Source organism: Ochotona princeps, unplaced genomic scaffold, assembly GCF_030435755.1.
Source record: "Ochotona princeps isolate mOchPri1 unplaced genomic scaffold, mOchPri1.hap1 HAP1_SCAFFOLD_5327, whole genome shotgun sequence".
NCBI classification, from domain to species: Eukaryota; Metazoa; Chordata; class Mammalia; order Lagomorpha; family Ochotonidae; genus Ochotona; species Ochotona princeps.
This window is the reverse complement of record NW_026699047.1, coordinates 1-12,369: the sequence shown is the minus strand read 5'-3', so window position 1 is coordinate 12,369 and position 12,369 is coordinate 1. Positions and strand designations below refer to the sequence as shown.

General features: G+C 36.1%; 1 long non-coding RNA gene across 1 annotated transcript; it reads right to left on the bottom strand.

Moving 5' to 3' along the window:
• Positions 1-312: 312 nt before the first annotated feature.
• Positions 313-11,036, bottom strand: LOC131479148 (uncharacterized). Its single transcript, XR_009244743.1, has 3 exons — positions 10,863-11,036; positions 8,926-9,061; positions 313-3,339 (listed from the first exon to the last, which is right to left on the bottom strand). It is a non-coding gene; the product is annotated as an uncharacterized LOC131479148 (long non-coding RNA).
• Between the last annotated feature and the right edge of the window lie 1,333 nt (positions 11,037-12,369).

Here is a 12,369-nt window from a genome sequence, read left to right as displayed (position 1 = left end):
TCACAAAAACTTACGATAGTAACTAGGTTACAATTTGCTGAAGGTCTAGTCTAATGCAAAGAATATCATACTGAGAATGAACAAAATCCTAGATGGTAGAAGACCAGACTGCTAAATCCTTTTGCTCTGTGGACACCTGCTTTTGTGACTACACACGTAAGTAAATGCACTAAAATATTAGGTATTAGTTGAAACCTTCAAGCAACTTCCTTAGTGGTTCTACACACCTTTTAACTTTTGAAGTCCGCTTTCACATAACAATAAATGTTCTTTTCACTCTTAATCCAAATCATCAACTTCCCTTCCCCAACATTGTCCTAGCAGCTCAGATAAAAGAAGTTCTTTTGTAGCCTGTTTAATCGGCTTCTGTTTGAATGGGTGCACTGGTTGAACAAGCACAACAAGTTTTCTTGTGAATGTAAAGTCTAATCCAAATTATCCCTCATCCTATCCATACAGGGCTGCCAGAAATCCAATGCTCCAACAACTTGAATGAAAACGCAAAGAACCCCTCCTAAATCAGAGGAAAGGATGCCCTAAACATTTAATTGGCTAAAGCTCCTTGATTAACTGATAACTGATTTCCACTAAAGTCAACACTAATTTCCTCAGTGGGATGGGGTAGGGGTGGGGCCACAGGGCTGGAGATGGGTAGGGACAGCTAGTGGATCAGGTGAGTAGCCTAACAATTTTGGAATTCAATTACACAACAGCACATTTGTAAGAATGGAGTTGAAAAGTACTTTGTATATGAAAACCATTTAAATTGGTAAGCAGGCAAAAAACAAAACAAAGCAAAAACTCTCTAAACTGTAATAGATAGTCTTCTCTGTTGGGGAAATAGTGAAACATGTATGTAGCATATTTAGCTTAAGCAGTTGTGAAGGATACCTTAAATTTAAGATCCTAATAATAATACTTCTAAAAAAGAATCTTTTCTATACACAAGAATACTCATAAAGAAGTGGCTCTGAGATTAAAAATCCACATTGGCGACATTTAAACATATGTCTACACTTCTAATACATTATCATTGAAAGACAAGCATTAAGGTAGCAGTGCTCATTGCCAGCAATTTGAGCTACTTTAGCATGGGAAACAAAGCCCTGGAGAACTTGCCACTTAGGCCATCTGTTTACAATTACATCACCATCATCTTTTTACCTATAGCTGTCATAGTTTCCATTCTGTTATGGACATTTAATCAGATAAAAAACTGCCCAAACAGTTATTATTTAATATATAGGCCTCAACAGAATTTTACTTTTTCGCTTTTCAATGTGTCAGTTTATAGCAACCTAAATTACATTTATCTGTTGGTAGAGAATGGAATGTTCAAATAAGACTACATTTAATTTACTATCTTATATTGAGTTGATTATGAAATAGATAAAAGGAAATAATGGAATTATATTTCCATCTTTCTTTTAAAATACAAAATATTTTAATATAATAATTTATTTGGTATTGTGGCTGTTAATGTTTAGGAGCTTAACTTCCTGAAATTTTCCCTTATGGATTTTGGTCATATGAAATGATGTCATTTAGATTACAATGAAGATTTGTAAATGTACATTTTCCCCTTATACTAAAAACCATTCCAAAAGATCTACCATTTCATTCTAAACTTTATCAAGACTATACAGAACCATTCAGAGACCATTAAAAAAATCAATCAATTTTAAACACAACCCATGTAAAGTGACTGTGTAAGCAACTTTGACAAGGTGACCAGATTTTCGCTTAGGTTAAACTGGGCCATGTAAAAGTTCTCTGTCGACTTAAAAACAAAAAAGCCTGAAGAGGAAAATATACACATTGTTGATGGGATCAGATCCTTGTTCAGCAGGTCCTGATCACACTGGATCATCCAAGTCGCTTTCTCAACATGCTTACAATCTGGCAGGTATACAGGACAAGAAAATCTTAATTTTAGTTATTAGGGATGAACATTATAAATTATTCAGCTATTTTATTCCTCACTTAAGAGAATCCCAAACAGTGTAAAGAATGTTGACAGCACTGACATCAATTGCAGATTAACCATTTCATTATAGATGGGAATGAATCACAATGAACTAATCGTTCCCTAACTTTGGCTCAGGGTATTACTAAGTTTAACCCTACTTTGTAGGTCAGACATCATTCGTAAAGTTGGGAGTAAAATAAATATGGCATCTGAATAAAGCATCTTTTTAAGCTGAGCTGATAAACTGTAATCCCTGTCCCTCAGTGACGGAATGTGCAGATTCTGAATCATTCCATAGCAGCAGAGCACACACTCAGTAGCACAAATTATCTTTGCTTCTTATAGCAAAATACAAGTACTAAGAAGAATTTCCTTACTCTTCTTTGACTGCATAACTCTCAATACAAGAAGCTGTTTTTAAAAATGTTAACTCATTCAAAATGCATAAAAATGTAAGAATGTACAATATACACACATACCTCCTAGTAGGGTCAAATGAGTGCCTTTTCATTAGACATACAAAGATGTCTCAAGGCACTTACGGGGTTAAGACACAATGCATGCATTCCTTTACATCAAGTATGTGAAGTCACATGATTTGGAATAAGCCAACCTTATGATAAATATAGGTTACATTATTAAATCCAAGAAAATTTGTAGATTCATATTTATACTTTCTAGAAGATGCTGGTAAATGGACAATATGCAGCATTTCCTGGGAACAGCAAATTCCGCCTTTCTTCTTCTGAACAGCAGGTCTCTACAGGGGACGTGTAGGGAAAGATGTGCTGCATCCATAGGCAGTGTACTGGCTAATATTGAGAATGATATTGCTAAAATTCAAAAAATAAAATCTGGTTATCAGTGTTAAGTACATGAACTGCTGGAAAAGACCAGAGCTGACTCCTGACGTTTGCTTCTTTTTGCTTTCAAGATACAGACGTATAGCAGAGATGATGAGAATTCAGAGCCTTGTTTGGCAATTCTACCAGAAAGGGACTGCATGGCACCACCACAGAATTTCATACATTACCCTGAACTTACTCAGTTATTCACTTTTTGTTCGGAGCAAAGCATGAAATAGTCTTCAAACACATGAGTTACAGATTTTGAAAGAGTGACTTTTTTTTAAAACATAAAGTGCAACAGTGCTCAAGTTTTCAAAAGTTTTTTTGAGTTCTTCATTTTTTTCTTTTGTTAGATGCCATTTCCTGTGAGCAGTATTATGGCACAGTGAATATAATGAAAAGCAGTTTTCCAACACATATTCCAAATCTTTTGCTTTCTCATTTATTTGTTGATGTTAAGGGTTTAATAAAGCCTTCTTCATAAACTTTCAAAATAGCTTCACACACAAATCTGTACTGACTCTGAAAAATAAAAGTATATAAAACAGAATTGATCAGAAAAATCAGTGTACAAGAAAAAAAAACCCAATCTCATTACGCTTACTTACAAAAGAAATGCAAAGTCAAACAGCATAGGCATACCATTTTCACCTAACATACTGACAAAAAGTAAAACAATGATAACATTTTGTTGATAAAAATGTACTGACACACTGCTGGTAGGGATGGTAAAACCCTGCAACCCCTAAGAAGAACTGGGCAGCTTCTAGCAAAATCACATTTATTTGTTGACCTAGTAATCCCTCTTATAGGAAAATACCTAAAAGATAAGTTGGAAAGAGAAACCGAAACATATGCTGATTCATCCAAATAACAAAATACTGCTAGCTGGTCAAAACAAACAAATAAAAACCAAACAAGAGGTCTACAGACCACTATAGAATGATTCCAGGATATTCTGTCAAGTAAAAAAAACAAATGTAAGACAGATAAACGTGTGCATAATTTTAAAAAGCAAGGAGATACAAATAATGGGGGACTTTAACACTCCACTTTCATCAATGGGCAGATCAGCTATACAAAAAAAAACCCCATAAATGGACCTAATGGTATCTATAGAAAACTAACTGTACAAACAACCAAATGCCAACAAATTGGAAAATCTAGAAGGAATGGACACATAGAATCTACCTAAATCGAGTATAATGACAGAAAACCTAAATAGACCAATACTAACATGGAGATTGAATTAGTAATAAAGACCTTCAAAAGAAAGAAAAGTGTAGGACTAGATGGCACTATTGAACTCAACCAAACTTTCCAATTCTTCTCAAACTATTTCAAACTAAGGAAAGTAGGGAAATCCTCATGAAGTCAGGATCACCTTAATTTCAAAACCATAAAGATACAACAAAGAAAGAGAACTATAGACCAATATCCTCAATAAACAGATGCAAAAATCCTCAACAAGATACTAGTTAACTGAATTCAATAAAACATTAGAAAGATCATTCACCTTCATCAAATGGGATTTATCCCTTGTTCAATGTAATACAAATCAGTAACTGTGATACATCATTTTAACAAGCTGAAGAATAAAAATCATGATTATCTCTATGGATGTAGAAGAAGCATTTGGCAAACACAGCATCCTTTCATGATAATGATAAAATAATGAAAAAAAAAAAAAAACCTTAGGCAAAGCAGGTAAAGAAGGTACATTCCTCAATACAATTAAGGATATAAATGAAAAACCCACAGCCAGCATCATATTAAATGGGGAAAAGTTGGAAGCATTTCCACTATGATCCAGAACCAGACAAGGATGCACATTTTAACCACTGCTATTCCATATGGTAGTGGAAGTTTTAGCTAAAGCCATTAGGCAAGATAACAAAATTAAAGGGACAGAAGATGGAAAGGCAGAAGTCAAATTATTGCTGTTTGCAGATGACATGATTGTCTGCATGGGAAACCAAAAGCCTCTGCTAAGAGAATACTGGAACTCATAAGAGTTTGGTAAAGTTGTAAGATACAAGATTAATACACAAAAAGCAACAGCTTTTATAAACAATTCTGTGGCTGAGAAAGAACTGGTAAAATCAGTCCCACTAACAGCTGCAAAAAAGCCTAAATACTTTGGAATAAATTTAACCAAGATGTATCTATGTTAAAAATTCTAAAACATTAAAGAAAAAAATAGAAGATAACACCAACACACACACACACACACACACACACACACACTGTCATATATGTGGACTGGCAAAATTAATATAATCAAAATGTCCACTATACTGAAAGCAATTTACAGATTCAATGTGACTCCAATCAAAACACCTACCACACTCTTCTCAGATCTAGAAAAGATGATGCTATAATTCATATGCAAACCTAGGAGATCCAACATTCCAAAACAATTGAAACAAAACAGCACAACAACAACAAAAAGCTGGAGGCATCACAATACCAGATTTCCAGATGTGCTATGAGGGAAGTTTATTTTAACGGACTAGTAGCGATACAAAACATAACTTCTTTCTTTTTTCTTTTTTTCTTGTTTTGTTATTCTTTCTTTGCTTTTTTAAATTTTTTTGTTTCATTTGTTTTTTGGTTTTTTAATTGTTTTTTTATTTCTTTTAGTTTTTTATGGTTTTCTTTTTTTTGCTAATTTCTTCTTTATTTCTATTTTTTTTCAAAGCATAACTTCTAATCAATGGAAAAGAATAGAAATCCCAGAAATAAACTTAAAACGTCTACAGCTAACTAATTTTTGACAAAAGAATGGACATCAATCCCAGAAAAGGGCAGTTTCTTCAACAAATGGTGCTGAGAAAATTGAGATCTATGTGTGTAGAAGTACAAAACAAAACCCCTACCATATAGCTTATACAAAATCACAATGGATCAAGGAACTAAATCTATGACCTGATAACATGAAATTACTAGAGGAAAACATTGGGGAAACTCTGCAGGACACAAGCATAGTTAAAGATTTCTTGGAAAAGACCTTAGAAGCATAGGTAGTTAAACCAAAGATAAACATACAGGATTGTATTAAGCCAAGAGACTTCTGTGCTACAAAGGAAACACTCAACAAAATGAAGAAACAACCAACAGAGTGTGAGAAAATAATTTGCAAATTACACAACTATAAAGAGCTCAACAAACTTAAGAACAACAAAATAATTCAATTACATAATGGGCAAAAGACATAAACAGGCAATTTTCAAAGAATGAAACACAAATGGCCAATAAACAACTGCAAAAAAAAAAAAAAAAAACCCTTCAAGATCTTTAGCCACCATGAAAATGCAAATAAAAACCACCTCGCCCCAGTCAGAATGGCTATCATCTGAAAATCAAGAAAACAGTAAGTGCTGGCGGGGATGAGATGATGAAAAGGTACCATAATCCACTCTTGGTGGGAACTAGTAGAACCATTCAAAGGGGACTCAGAGATCTGAAAACAGACTTACCCTACGTCCTAACCATCCCATTACTCTGGGCATTTATCAAAACAAATGAAAGCAAGATTGAGTTAGCTGTACTCCTTGCTCACTGTAACTCAATTAACAGTAATTAAGAACCAGAATCAACCCAGATGTCTATCAACTGATGACTGGATAAAGAAAATTTAATGTGTGTAAACTATGAAATCTACTCAGCCACAAAAAAGAACAAAATGCAACAAAATGGGTACAACTGGAAACCATTAAGTTTAATGAGATAAGCTAGTCCCCAAAAGACAAAGATGTTTTCTCTGATCTATAATACATAAAGTAAAAAATATGTAATGTATATATTGACATATAGTAATTTAATCACAGATTAGTCTGTCTACGTTACTGTGGAACAGTTTTTTTTTAAATACTTGCTACCTTTTGAAAAGTCTACTCAATGGAATGATAAGCCTGTGACTGCGAAGTGAAATCAAAGTATGCCATTTTACAAGTTTTAAAAAAAATAAGGAATGTGGAAGTCGAGGCTCAAGACAGAACCAACCCAGCAATTGCAACCACCAGCTGAACGGGGAGACGGACTGTGCCAGGTCCTGTACTTGCTAGCATATATAGGATTCTGGTCTGGGAACACCTCAAAGTTTCTTTGAGGATCCCCTCAACCGAAATGGCAGACTTAGAACTTTAACCAAGAAAAGACGGAAGATAGAACAGGTCAGTCAACCACCACAGCTATATGTTGGCAGCGAAACACTGGACAAAGGGAGACTCTATGATGGACTATGTCAATCAGTAGATTATTCAACAGCCTCATCGTGTCTGGAGTGGCAAGATTGGCAGCAATGCATAACTTGTGAACTACCGGGACCACGTGAGCAAGGATCCCGGAGCATGCCCTACATCCGGGATCTGGGGTGGGTGGGAGACTGGGTGGGGCTTCTCCTCAATATTCCCTTTAGCCCTTGTAACTTTTTACCCTAATCAACAATGTAAAGATTGCCAAAATATAATTTAAAAAAAATAAGGAATAACGTGGGCAGAGGGGGTGGGGTAGGAAAGATCATTAGCCTCTCCTTTATACTGTGAAATATGTGAAATCTTTTCACTTTACAAAGTAAGTTTTAAACAAAATTTTTTCAGAAAGGGAAGCACACATCATTAATATTTTGACAGTTAATATGGTGAGAGATCAGACAGGAAGAAAACACTTGTAAATCACAGATCTGGGAAGAGACTGTAAAATAAAAATTAAAAAAGTCTTAAATGACAACCCAATTTAAAAACAGGCAAGAGAGGGCCCGGCGGCGTGGCCTAGCGGCTAAAGTCCTCGCCTTGAAAGCCCCGGGATCCCATATGGGTGCCGGTTCTAATCCCGGCGGCTCCACTTCCCATCCAGCTCCCTGCTTGTGGCCTGGGAAAGCAGTCGAGGACGGCCCAAAGCTTTGGGACCCTGCACCCGCGTGGGAGACCTGGAAGAGGTTCCAGGTTCCCGGCTTCAGATCGGCGCGCACCGGCCCGTTACAGCTCACTTGGGGAGTGAATCATCGGACGGAAGATCTTCCTCTCTGTCTCTCCTCCTCTGTGTATATCTGGCTGTAACAAAATGAATAAATCTTTAAAAAAAAAAACAGGCAAGAGACTCGAAGAGACAGAAGTCCAAAGGAGATATACAAGCAAATGGCCATTTATCACATAACAATATGTTAGATATCATCAGTTATTGGAGAAATGTAAATCAAACCATAGTGAGATATCACTTCATATCCACTAGGATGCTTAACATCTGTTCATCTCTCTCTTCACATACATACACTTCTGGAACATAATTATAAATCAGTGGAGAATTTAATAAGTAAGTAAATCCTTAATTTCTAGTGTCTGTTGCTTTTTTTGTTGCAATTCAAGTCCTTACGTAAAAAGAAAGGCAATTCCACAGAGCTGCTTCATTTCTGAAAGCAGGTTTGTCAGGATTCCCCAGTGCAGGGAGGCTATCATTTTCAGCATTCCACTTGCCTAAGTAATAGGCAAGTTCCTCTTTACCTGTTTGACTCAAGATATAATGTGCTAGGCAATTTGCATGCTAAAAAACCTTTCTCTGTGAAAGGTTGGACACTAAATAGTGTAGAAATTACAGGGCATATGCTATTTGTTACAAATTTTTATGATGGGATGGATTATGACTATTAAAATTTTTACATATTAAGTTTTCCCACTTGTTTAACACTTGCTTAGGTATTGAAATCACTAAATAGAGTAGGAATAATAAACAACAGGAAAAAATCAAACAAAAAAAAAATCAAAATACCTACTATTTTTCAGGAGTATAAACAAAGGCTATCCACCATGACCAATTCCCTGAGTGTCACTCTTATACCTGCAGATTACATTTTGTTATACTCTGATTATTACCTATCACAGTCTGCTATTATGGTGTGAATGTAATACATAAACAAATAAACATGTCTGTGTTCCACTATAACTTTATTTGCAAAGACAGTGGCAGGCCAGATTTGGTTGGTGGGCACCAGTTTGCTGGCCTCTGTGCTACGGGTTAAAAGCTCCTGGGAAGGAATTAAAAAGATAAAAATAGGATTTAGAACATAAGTGGTCATTCAGGACACACATGGACGTAAAACAAAGCACTTACAGGTGTTTGGATCATCATGGCTCGTTGATCTCTCATTGTTCTCACAATGTCTAATGGATAAACTGGCTGATTGCATTCAATGAGACACATGGCTGTTTCCATAGTGATAAGAACTCCCGTTCTTCCAATTCCAGCACTGAAGAGACAAACGTGAGCAAGGTCTTGGTGATACTATTCTGTTCAACTTCTTGCAACTTTTGTGCAGGAAAAGAACAATTTCACTTTAATGTTGCTTATTACATGCAAAGTAATAGAATTGTAATACTAAATCATTCACAAATGCATAAGAAATAAAAAATATCTTATACTATTAAGTTAGTTTTTAAAACAAAATTTAATTTGCATTAATTTTAGCACTGGGAGAGTCTTGAACTCAGTGTAATTTGTGAACATGAATGTAGAAGCTACGGGACACTTAAGATATGAAATGAGCAAATATGTTTCAAGAATTTTTGCCACTTTGTTATCTCAAATATTTTGTCTACAATATGTTTTGAAGCTTTCAGATTTCCTCTTAAAATGTTAGAAATTTTAAGGCTAAGAGATATCTCAATACATTCTCAATGAACCACTTCACAAAGACGGTCATAACAAGGACAGACTCTCCCCTTTACCCTGAGTCAGGGGCAGTCACTGCATTTGGCCCTTTGAAGGCAGAAAGGCATGTGGGGCTGAAAGGAAGGAATGGTATCTGCCTCTGTTCCCCTGCACAGTCTATAAGGACATTTGGCAGTGGGGTAGGCAGGTAGGTAGTTTAGGTCTGCTGAACCGATGGCCATTTGTCCATCGAAATGTTCCCTTTTCTAGGATGGCATCTTGTTCTATCTGGGACCTAAACAGTGCGTGTGTTTGTGGGTGGATCATGACCTGAAAACATGGATACTGTTTTCTACCAGTGGAACTTGTAGAGGTGCCATGTAATTCCCAGGTTGTTTCATGCTTGGAGAGGCACCCTCCTTACTTACTACTTAAGAGGCCAACAACCAGGGCTCTTGCATGTTCTCTCTTTCTCCCTCTCTTCCATGGGCAGTGGTATTTCTCTGTGGAGCAACTCGTTTTCATATGTGCATGTCTCCACTTGCTCACCTTTTACACAAAAATTCGAATTGTTTTTTTTTTTTTTTAGCACATTGTATGTGCTTGCACTTAGAATGCTTGTCTGGGTGCACGAATCTGTAGTGAAATAAACATTTCCCTCAGCTCACATCAGTAGCTTGGCCCTAAAGAAGGAATGAATGAGTACCAAGTAAATAACCTAAGAGGGGCCTCAGATAAGCAACGAGTACCCTGTTGGGAGGAAAGGAATGTAAATCTCAGACTGTTACTTAATCCCTATGTTATGGTCTGAACCTGCCCTCCTCCCGTCTGCCGCATTCAAATATGGAATCCTGATTGCTAATGAAGACATGGACACGTACAAGATGAGTAAGTCACCAGGTTAGTCCTCGTGGATGAGATTAGGACACCCTTTCTGCTGTCTAGGAACACAGCATCTGTCTTCTCTGGGGGGATGTAACAAGGTACCATCTTGGAAGCAGACAGAGCTGCACCACCTAAACTAGACTTACAGCCTCACAATTCTCAGCAATAAATCCCTGATGGTGTAAATGCCTAGGCTCAGGCATTTTGTTATAGCAGCAATATTGTACTTCCAGCAAATCTCAGTTACTATGAATTACAGGACCCATTGCGATTTCAGAGATGTTTAAACATAGGAAGGATATACCTCTAAGAATTGGCACAGTAAGTCTTTTATCTGAGTTTTTGCTAATCATATATTGGAACGTACCTTGTCTTTACCTTTAAGCTGAGATTTTAAGTCCTCACCAACTATTGTAATGAGAAGTACAGCATACGAGCAAAATAAAATACAGATTCTGTTTTAAGCATGGCATCCTGAGTCAGTTACTCATTCATAAAAGACAAGAACAGAATACCTGCAATGAACAACAATAGGTTCTTCCTTGCCAGCCCTTTTATTTCGGACATGACAAACAAAATCCAAGAAGTCACTTGAATCATCGGGAACTCCGTGGTCAGGCCAAGCTATGTACTGGATCTGAGTGACTTGACGACTTTCATTTTTCTAAGTGAAAATGAAAACTTAATGTACCTTGACTTAGAAATTATCTTTAAAATATAAATGTTAATTCCACTTCAATTTTAGAAGGAAAGAAAACTGCTTTCCACCAGCCAGGAAAGTACTGTATAAACTCAGTAAAACTCAAAACAGCAGAAGGAAAAAAAATTTATAAAAACAGGTGTATCCACTTAAATATTGCCTACATGCATTACTACTTTTTATAACAATTCAATTTTGGTATTTGTGAAATATTTTTAGGATTATTATTAAAGAAATTAATAACTAGAGAAATGTTTAATGAAAACTAAGAAGTGTTAAGTGTGCAAAAATCTTAACATGAAGAGTTTCTTGGTGAATGAATTTGGGTGGAATCTGCTAAAACACACGTAAACTCATGGAAATTAAAAAGTAAAATCACAAAGACAATGTAGGCTATAATTAGATATCATACTACCACAAATGCAGAACAAAGATTCACTCTTTTTGGAGGAGCTAATTTTTGTTCAAATGGTTCAAATCTTGATTTTGTCAATATAAAGGCAATCTGCATATCTAAGGGACAGTCTTATGATGAAAGGAGTCTCGAAGAGGACCAGCTTCCCCTATTCTGCTCCTTGGCACCACATGAACAGTAACTAGAAGCCAGTCATTCAAGACTAGGAATCCATTTATTGCCATTTAAATCAAACACAGCTTTCTAAAAAGACCATGAAAACAAAAGGCAATCAAGATTTGGGGTAGTACCTATTCCTCTTTAATCTGTGTACATATGTATTGATGGTAGTAATTTCTCAGTTATATTTAGCTCAAAACCTGGAAACTAGTTTGTGTCTTTGCATCGTTCTGAGGAATTCAGGGTATGTAAAGAAATGTCACTGTAGTCCATAATCCACAGCCAGAGTATAACTGGCTACACTGAAGATGGGTATTCTATATAAAGGTTTTCTTTCATTATCTGTTTGGGAAAGCTAACTGTTCTTTTGGCTTGTTTTATTACATAAGACAATGAAGTACACAGTATTTGCCCTCAGACCCTAAAATGGTTCTGATGGAATCTCTGGCCTGTAAGATATTGAAGTATATATTTTAAATCTTCTATAACTTCAGCTTTAGTCAATGCTAGATTTTTTTTTTCTATGAACTAGTAAAATGTATGGCTCCTTTCATTCTGGTCAGTAAGGCCCTGTCACTTCAGAGTCTTTTAACTTAACTTTTTGTAACGTATGTATTTGAGAAAGACAGCAGGTGAGTGAATACACACTTCCAACTACTGGTACATGCTCCAAACTGGTTTCATCCTATAAGGCTGGAGCCAAGTCCCAGGTTACAGCATAAACACAACCTCTCAAGCCACTGCCTCC